The 9387-nt window shown below is 37.6% G+C and overlaps 1 long non-coding RNA gene across 1 annotated transcript; it reads left to right on the plus strand.

Annotated features, from left to right (window-relative positions):
- Positions 1-3595: 3595 nt before the first annotated feature.
- Positions 3596-8670, plus strand: LOC134735914 (uncharacterized). Its single transcript, XR_010119510.1, has 2 exons — positions 3596-7779; positions 8432-8670. It is a non-coding gene; the product is annotated as an uncharacterized lncRNA (long non-coding RNA).
- The last annotated feature ends 717 nt before the right edge of the window (positions 8671-9387 follow it).

The following is a 9387-nucleotide window of genomic DNA, read 5'->3' on the forward strand; positions in this document are numbered from 1 at the left end:
TGGTGAAACCCCATCTCTACTAAAAATACAAAAATTAGCTGGGCATGGTGGCACGTGCCTATAGTCCCAGATACTCGGGAGGCTGAGGCAGGAGAATCACTTGAACCCAGCAGGCAGAGGTTGCAGTAAGCAGAGATTGCGCCACTGCACTCCAGCCTGGGTGACAGAGCAAGACTCCATCTCAAAAACAACAACAACAACAAAAGAAAACAAAAAAAAAACAAACTTGTGGCACCTTCCCCTAATTCTGTCTCTCTTGCTTGCTCCTGCTTTTGCCATGTGATATGCATGCTTCCTCTTCCCCTTCTGCCATGATTATAAGCTTCCTGAGGCCCCCCCTAGAGGCTGAGCAGATCCCAGCACCATGCTTCCTATAAGGCCTACAGAACCATTAGCCAATTAAACCTCTTTCTTTAAAAATTACCCAGTTTTAGGTATTTATAGCAATCCAAGAATGGCCTAATACACCCACCAACCCCAAATCATTTCTTATTTCAAATTAAAAGCTGAATGGATTCTAGAAAAGTGAGCACAGAGCTGGTATGACAGTGTAGGATTTTTTTTAACATGAAATTCTGGAAATGCTGCTTTTCTTTAATGTAGGAGGAAAATAGTATTTGGCTTAAAATTGTTTTCCTGACATGTTATTTTATAATAATAATGCTCATATACTTTCCAAATGATTAAAATGAAACCATTTTAATCCCTGTCACTTAACATTAACATTAACTTTAGTCCCTGTCACTGAAACATCAGGCTGCTAATGGTCTCTGTCTTTTGTTTACTACCCTTTGCCTACTTTCTGTGGTTTCTATGCTCCTCTCTTCTTTATAGTAGTGTTTATAACCAGCAAAAGCTTAAAATTAATGAAAGCAAATAAATTGAATATTAAAATAGACAAAACTTTTAAAAGTAGAAATGGAAAATGATATGCTTCTTTTAACAACAACAGGAAAATTAATTTACTAGCAGCGTCTAATCTCCATATGCCTTCTGATTTTATTCTTACACATAAGAGGTATTTTCTAAATGGAAAAGGTATTTGGCATAATGCAAGGGCATGTGAGATTTTACTCTCTGACACTCCTTGCTGAAGTATTAACATCAGCTTTTATATGGTAGGAAATAAGATTAAGGGTAGTAGAAGCAGTACTATGTGGGGTGAAGTCAATAAAACCTCAAAAAGTTTAAGTATGTTTAGATGAAAACCACTTAATTCACACAAGTCTTAACCGTGGTAAGTCTGGCATCTCCTTAGCTCCGTTTTCCCTAAGTCGTTTATGAATGTTCCAGCACCTTGGCTGTGTGGCATTACATGGGGTAAGCCCATTTTTCTCCAACTCTGCTATGCAAAGCACAAAGGCGTATCCTCCAGAGCCAGTCAAGACAGAAGGCTCTCATTGGCTGCAGTTACTGGATAATTCTTACTCTCACAGCCTTCTACATAGGGCAGCATAACGTGGGATAAATTCTTTTGTCTCTTGGATATACAACGGTCATTTTAACCCTCTAGTGACAATAAACGATCCTCTATCTTGTATGCCTTTCAAAACTGACAATTAAAAGTAAAACAAACAAAAAAAAATTTTGCACCTTCTAGGCATGTTCAAATATTTAGGATAAAAGAGAAAATCAGAACATGACAATTCTTTTAATATCTTGTGATAGAGAATTTTCCTATTGAAAATGTTTATTAAAGGAAAATCTCCTTTACCGGCTGTCTTTATTAGGACTATATCCTTTTTCACAATGGGGGAACCAAGGAGACTGAGAGTTATCAGCATAGTTTTATTAAATTAAAACAATACAGCTAAAATGCAAAATTACCATGATGTTGGGGGGTATATTCATTTAACTATATTATCCAACAAAATATATTTTTTATTAATTATTTATAATAATACATATTATTTTATAATAAAACTATTCTCATTGTACTAGTTATCAATTACTGTGTAACCAATTACCTCAGAAAATATATTAATATATTGCTTGATATGGTTTGGTTTTGTTTTCCCACTCAAATCTCATGTCGAACTATAATCCCCACATGTTGGAGGGGGGGCCTGGTGGGAGGTGATTGAATTATGGGGGCAGACCTCCCCCCGCTTGCTGTTCTCATGATAGTGAATGGGTTCTCATGAGGTCTGGTTGTTTAAACGGTGTAGCATATCCCTCTTAACTCTCTCTCTTGCTGCCTTATGAAGAAGGTGCTTGCTTCCCCTTCACCTTCCACCATGACTGTAAGTTTCTGATGCCTCTCCAGCAATGCCTCTTGTCTAGCCTGTGGAACTGTGAATCAATTAAACTTCTTTTCTGTACAAACTACCCAGTCTCAGGTAATTCTTTATAGCAACGTGAGAACGGACTAATCCATTGCTGTTCAAAAAAATAACCCTCAAAACTTAAAACAAAAAACATTTACTATTTCATAGTTTCTGTGAGCCAGGTATTTGGGAGGCTTAGCTGGTCATTTCTGGTGTGGGGTCATTCATGAGGTTGCAGTCCAGGGGCCATCAGGGCTACAGTCATCTGAGGGCTGGACGAGGCTAGAGGACCTGCTTCCACGATGTGCACTCACTTGACTGGCAACATGGTGCTAGCTGTTGGCCAGAAGTCTTAGCTCTCCACCACCCGGGCCTCTTCATGGGGCTGCATGAGCGTCCTTACAACATGGTCGCTGGCTCCCCCCTGAGCCGTGGATCCAAGGGAGCCACATGGAAGCTGCAATGAGCTTTATAATCTAGCTTTGGAATTCACATGCAATGATTTTCTCGACATCCTTTTGGTTATAGAAATCAGCCTTATTTGATATGGAAGGAAACCACAGGAGGCCATAAAGACTAAGAGGTGGGGTTTTGGGGAGCCATCTTGGAGGTCAGCCACTATACCCATTTACAGAGGAAAGGAGATTTTTAAATGTGTATTATATTTTTTCAATAATACTTACAATGGTTTAAATATTCATCATTAAGATCTCTTATGCCATTACTTTCCCAGTCTGGAGATGTTTTTATTTTTATTCAATTCTCTAGTGTTTTCATTTTTCCAGAAAGGGTATCATGATATATAGGCTCTACATCTTTGCATAGAAGAGAATGTCTTTCTCTTATCTAATATACATTGGCTCTTTTGGCATTCATTTCAACCTCCTTCTAGCTTACTGACAGGTATTTTATATAACAATTTTTCTCAAATTATCCATGGTACATACCAGTTTCTTTTCAATCTGCCACAGATCAATACTTTTGTAAAATACAATAAGAAAAAAAAAACAACAAAATTTAAAACACAAAAAATAAACCTCACTTAAAAATTATCATATTCAACAGACTCTACTACTCTGTTAAATAAAGATTTCTAAAGAGCTACTCTTAATTTCAAAGATTTCTAAAGAGCTACTCTTAATTTCTGTATGTACCATTTCTTTGACAACTAACAAAATGAGACCTGTCACTGGTCCATGAAACACACTTTAAATAGCACTGCTATGTGGCTAGAAAGCTGAATACTACATTTCCCAGACTTCCTTGCAGCTAGGGTTTTGCATGTGATCTTCCTGTCAATCAGAAATACCCTTCAATATGAAGAAGTGAAAATGAAACCATAAGTCCATGGACACACAGGAGACAGATGAATTTCCGGCAAGTATATCCCAAATACAGCAGACAAATATTAGATAATATCACTGATATGGTTTGGCTATGTCCCCATACAAATCTCTTCTTGAATTGTAGCTCCCCTAACCTCACATGTCATGGGAGGGACCTGGTTGGAAGGTAATTGAATCATGGGGCGGATTTTTCCTGGGCTGTTCTTGTGACAGTGAATAAGTCTCAAGAGATCTGATGGTCTTATAAAGGGCAGTTCCCCTGCACATGCTCTCTTGCCTGCCTCCATGTAAGACATGCCTTTGCTCCTCCTTCACCTTCTGCCATGATTGTGAGGCCTCTACAGTCATGTGGAACTGTGAGTCTATTAAACCTCTTTCCTTTATAAATTACCCAGTCTATGGTATGACTTTATTAGCAGCACAAGAACGGACTAATATAATCATCTATATGTGGAATCTAAACATGTTAAATGTGGTGAGTACAGCATGGTAAATACAGTTAGCAGTAATGTATGGCAAATGGTAATTATAGTTAATAATAATGTATGATAAACTTGTAATTTGCTAAGAGAGTAACTTGCAAGTATTCTTACCACACATACATACTTGGTAGCTACATAAAATGATGGATACATACATTAGTTTGATTGTAGGAATCATTACAAGAGGTAATATGTACTTCTATCAGAACACCATGTCGTATACCTTAAATACATGTATTTTTTTATTTGTCAACTGTACCTCAATAAAGCAGGGAGGGGCAAAACATGGGCATGTCCTGTGTTATTATGGTTCATTTTATTGCACTCCACAAATATTGTGATTTTTACAAATTGAAAGTTGTGGCAACCCTGTAATGAGCAAGTCTGTCCACGCCAGAGTTTTCTTTCTTTTTTTTTTTCTTTTTGAGATGGAGTCTTGCTTCTCTGACCAGGCTGAGTGCAGTGGCGTAATCTTGGCTCACTGTAACCTCCGCCTCCCAGGTTCAAGCAATTCTCCTGCCCCAGCCTCCCCAGTAGCTGGGATTATAGGCATGTGCCACCACGCCTGGCTAATTTTTGTATTTTTAGTAGAGACATTTCACCATGTTGGCCAGGCTGGTATCAAACTCCTGATCTCAAGTGATCCACCCACCTCGGCCTCCCAAAGTGCTGGGATTACAGGCATGAGCCACTGCTCCCGGCCATCTCTGTCCATGCCAGTGTTTTCAACGCCATGTGCTCGCTTTGTGTTTCTGTACCACATTTTGGTAATTCTCACAATATTTCATACTTTTTCATTATTATTATATCTGTTATGGGGATCTGTGATGCTGCTATTGTAATTTTTGGGGGGTTGACACAAACTGTGCCCATATAAGATGGGGAAATTAATCGATAAATATTGTGTGCGTTCTGACTGCTCTACCAACCGATGGTTCCCCCATCTCTCTCCCTCTCCTCAGGCCTCTCTAATCCTTGAGACACAACAGTATGGAAATTAGGTAGATTAATAACCCTAAAATGGCCTTTAAGTCTTCAAGTTAAAGGAAGAGTCACACATCTCTTACTTTAAATCAAAAGCTAAAAATGATTAAGCTTAGTAAGGAAGGCATGTTAAAAGCTGAGACGGGCCAAAAGTTATTCTCCTTGTGCCAAACAGTGAAGTTGTGAATGCAAAGAAAAAGTTTTTGAAGGAAATTAAAAATGCTATTCCAGTGAACAAATGATAAGAAAATAAAACAATCTTCTTGCTGGTATGGAGAAAGTTTGAGTGGTCTGGATGGAAAATGAAACCAGCCCCAATGTTTCCTGAAGCCAAAGCCTAATCCAGAGGAAAGTCCCAACTCTCTTCAATTCCATTAAGGCTGAAAAAAGTAAGGAAGCTGCAGAAGAAAGATTGAAGCTAGCAGAGATTTTTTCTTGAGGTTTGAGGAAAGGAGCTAGCTCCATAACATAAAAAAGCAATGTAAAGCAGCAAGTGCTGACAGAGAAGTTGCAGCAAGTTATCCAGATCTAGGTAAGCTGATTGATGAAGGTGGCTCACTAAAGAAAAGATTTTCATTGTAAACAAAGCAGCTGTCTATTGGAAAACAATGCCATCTAGGACTTTCATAAGGAGAAGTCAATTCCTGGCTTCAAAGATTCAAAGAACAGGCTGAGGCTCTTGTTACGGACTAATACAGCTGGTGAGTTTAAATTGAAGCCAATGCTCATTTATCATTCCAAAAGTCCTAGGACTCTTAAGAATTATGCTAAATCTACTCTGCCTGTGCTCTAGAAATGGATCACAAAGCCTGGATAATGACACATCTGTTTACAGCATGGTTTACTGAATCTTCTAAGCCAACTATTGAGACCTCTTGCTCAGAAAAAAAGATCCTTTTTAAAACATTACTGCTCATTGACAATACAACTGGTCACCCAAGACCTCTGATAGAGATGTACAAGGAGATTAATCTTGTTTTCATAACTGCTAACACAATATCTATTTGGCAGCTCATGATTCAAAGAGCAATTTTGATCTTCCAGTCTTGTTAAGAAATATGTTTTGTAAGGCTTTATCTGCTATAGATAGTGATTCCTCTAATGGATCTAGGTAAAGTAAATTGAAAACCTTCTGGAAAAGATTCACAATGCTAGATGCCATTAAAAACATTCATAATTCACAGGAGGAGGTAAAAATATCAACATGAACAGGAGATTGAAAGAAGTTGATTCCAACCCTCATGAATGACTTTGGGGGGTTTAAGACTTTATTGGAAGAAGTCAGTGCAGATATAGTGGAAATAGCAAGAGAACTAGAATTAAAAGTGAAGCCTAAAGGTGTGACTGAATTGCTGCAATCTCTTGATAAAACTTTAAGGTTGAGGAGTTGCTTCTTATGAATAACCAAAGAAACTGGTTTCTTGAGATGGAATCTACTGCAGAAGATGCAGTGAACATTATTAAATGACAATAAAAAATTTAGAATATTACATAACTTAGTTGTTAAAGCCGTGGCAGGATTTCAGAGGATTGACACCAACTGTTTTTTTTTTTTTTTAGAAAAAAAAAAAACAAGAGATGTATTCAAACTACAAATACTCTACTTGAAGGAAAAACTATCTAGGATTCTTTTTTTTTTTTTTTAGAGTAACGTATCCGTACTTAAAGACACATGGCCCTACATATAACAGCTAGGTACAAAACCAGTTGTAAAATTGTTATTGGTTTTACAGTGATAAATGTAAAACTAAAAAGACGGTATGACTCATTTTGCTGGGATATACACTTTATTGCAGTGACCTGGGACTGAACCCACAATACTGCTGAACTATGTCTGTGTGTCACAGGAGCACTCAGATCTGGAACAGATGGATCAGAGACACTGGGGTTTTCTTTCTACTGTACAGCTGCCAAAGAGTGGGTGGGTGTGGTTAGTTGTTTTCTCAGACTGCTTGGTTCTTGAGTGTATGATGGTCCTCCCAGAAATTCTGTAGATGACCAAGGATCTTTTAACAAAGACTTGTCTGCTAAAACTACCTGGAGAAGATTCTCTTGTCTGCCACTAAGAAACCTGATTGATACAACTGGCTACCTGAGTCTTGTATTACAGTCTTTTCTCCATAAGCCACTGTAGATAATGCACCATTGGTTTCCAATTTTTAAAAGCTGTAGAGAAGTCATGTGAGGAATTTTCTTTTTTATTTGCTATTTTATTTTTATTTCCTCTTTGATTCTTGTAAAAGTTTGTTTCTCTCTCCTTGAAATAAAAATGCCACCAAAAATATATATTTCTTACATATTTTTATTTAATTTGATCCCATTTATTATAAGCTCTTTAGAAATAATTTCTCCTCTTAGATTTAATTTCTCCTCTGTCTTTAAAAAGCAAAATAACTTTATTATTTTTTCATTATTATTATTATTATTTCATTTTTTTGAGACAGAGTTTCCCTCTTGTCACCCAGCCTGGAGTGCAACGGCATGATGTCGGCTCACTGCAACCTCTGCCTCCCAGGTTCAAGCGATTCTCCTGCCTCAGCCTCCCCAGCAGCTGGGATTACAGGCGCCTGCCATCACACCCGGCTGATTTTCGTATTTTTAGTAGAGATGGGATTTCACCATGTCAGCCAGGGTGGTCTCGAACTCCTGACCTCAGGTGATCCGCCTGCCTAGGCCTCCCAAAGTGCTGGGATTACAGGAGTGAGTTTTTTTCATTATTTAATCTGATTTTTTACATTATAGATAATAAATTATTGGGTTATTTGCTTTCTTTTTATTCTTCTCTATATCTTTCATTTCTCTACTCATCTTTTTAAGTCCTAGAACTTTACCTCTGCATTCTTGCATTTTCCAAATTAGAGACTTGCTTTTCTACAATGTCTTATTTTATTACTAAGAAGGATTATTTTACAACTTATTGACATGGAGTATTTTGAACATTTTAAAAGTGGGTATAATTGCATAATGAACCCCCATGTATTTCATCCATCCTCAACATCCATCCATCCATCTATCTATCCATTAATGCCTTTTATTATCTCTTATCTCCATTTATTGACTAAGACTGATTTTAATTATCCTTTATAGATTTCTGTAAGCTCTTACCATATTCTGGTCTTTTACATTTTCTGTCTTTAATCTATTTCCTTTTTACTTGAACTTATCTTACTTTATATTTGAGTTTTATTTTTTAGAATGTATGATTTCCTGAATGTCATTAAAGGTGTAAAGATTATGCTTTTCATCTTTATGTTTGTTTTCTAGACTTTAGAGTATTTTTTAAGTATATGGGCTTGCTCCGTATCTTAGGGATGATACATCTAATCTTTTATTTACTCCATCTTTTTTATAGCCTCTTTTTATCCTGACCAGTCATCCTTGAATTTGGAGTTGTCCATGAAGTTCTTCTACTGCCCAGAAAGAGGGTGCACACTTCCTTAGTTCCCATCAGCGTGGTGGGAAAGATTCCTACAGAGGCTGAAGAAACAACGTTCCGGTGCTTTTTAATGCTTATCAGTGCAGATCTTTCAGCTGGGGAGCAATCTGTTCTTCCCACTACAATAAAAAATATGGAGTTTCTTTGATAAAAAATCTTAATTTGTCTCTCCTTCTCCCTCTTCTTCTTCCTCTTCTTGGCTGGAAGACATGCACATCTGGCCACTGTAAAGATGTGTGTCAAAAGGTGCTGCTAGAGTCTAATTTTTTCTAACTGCTCAATTCAGAATTCAAATATAATCACCATCCTCTATCCTTTAAGCCCCACCTGCTTTCATCCTCATGTTTATTACTTTGGTGCACTTCAATTTAGTGCCACAAATCACTATTGTAAACATCTTAACACCTTCATGAGGGTGGTGGTGATGTGAAAGGGCTCTGCTAGAAAACAGCCGCCATGTAATAGCTACATGGGTGGGGGTGGGGGCTCCTTCCCTTTAGGGACCAAATTCCTTCATCTATGAGTTAGGTACAGAGTAGGGATAGACAGGGAGAAATCTTTTTCTTTGCTTTTCCCATAGATGGCTCCACCATGCTGCCTCACACACTCATCCTAGCTTCGGATAAAGAAATCTCCTTTAATTTTAAGATTAGAGTGAAAATAAGATAGTCCAAAGTGATTAAAAAGACTCATTATAGGCTGTGCTCTATGCTAAGTATTATTCATGGGTCATCTCACTATACCCCCACCCTATGAGGCAGGTACTATTATTATCCCCATTTTATAAGTGAGTAAGCTGTCACTTAGAAAGATTAAGGATATTAATCAGGGTCATGTAGCTAATAAAGAGTTGAGGAAACTTTCAAATCCAG

The sequence above is a fragment of the Symphalangus syndactylus genome, chromosome 24, assembly GCF_028878055.3.
Source record: "Symphalangus syndactylus isolate Jambi chromosome 24, NHGRI_mSymSyn1-v2.1_pri, whole genome shotgun sequence".
Classification (NCBI taxonomy): Eukaryota; Metazoa; Chordata; class Mammalia; order Primates; family Hylobatidae; genus Symphalangus; species Symphalangus syndactylus.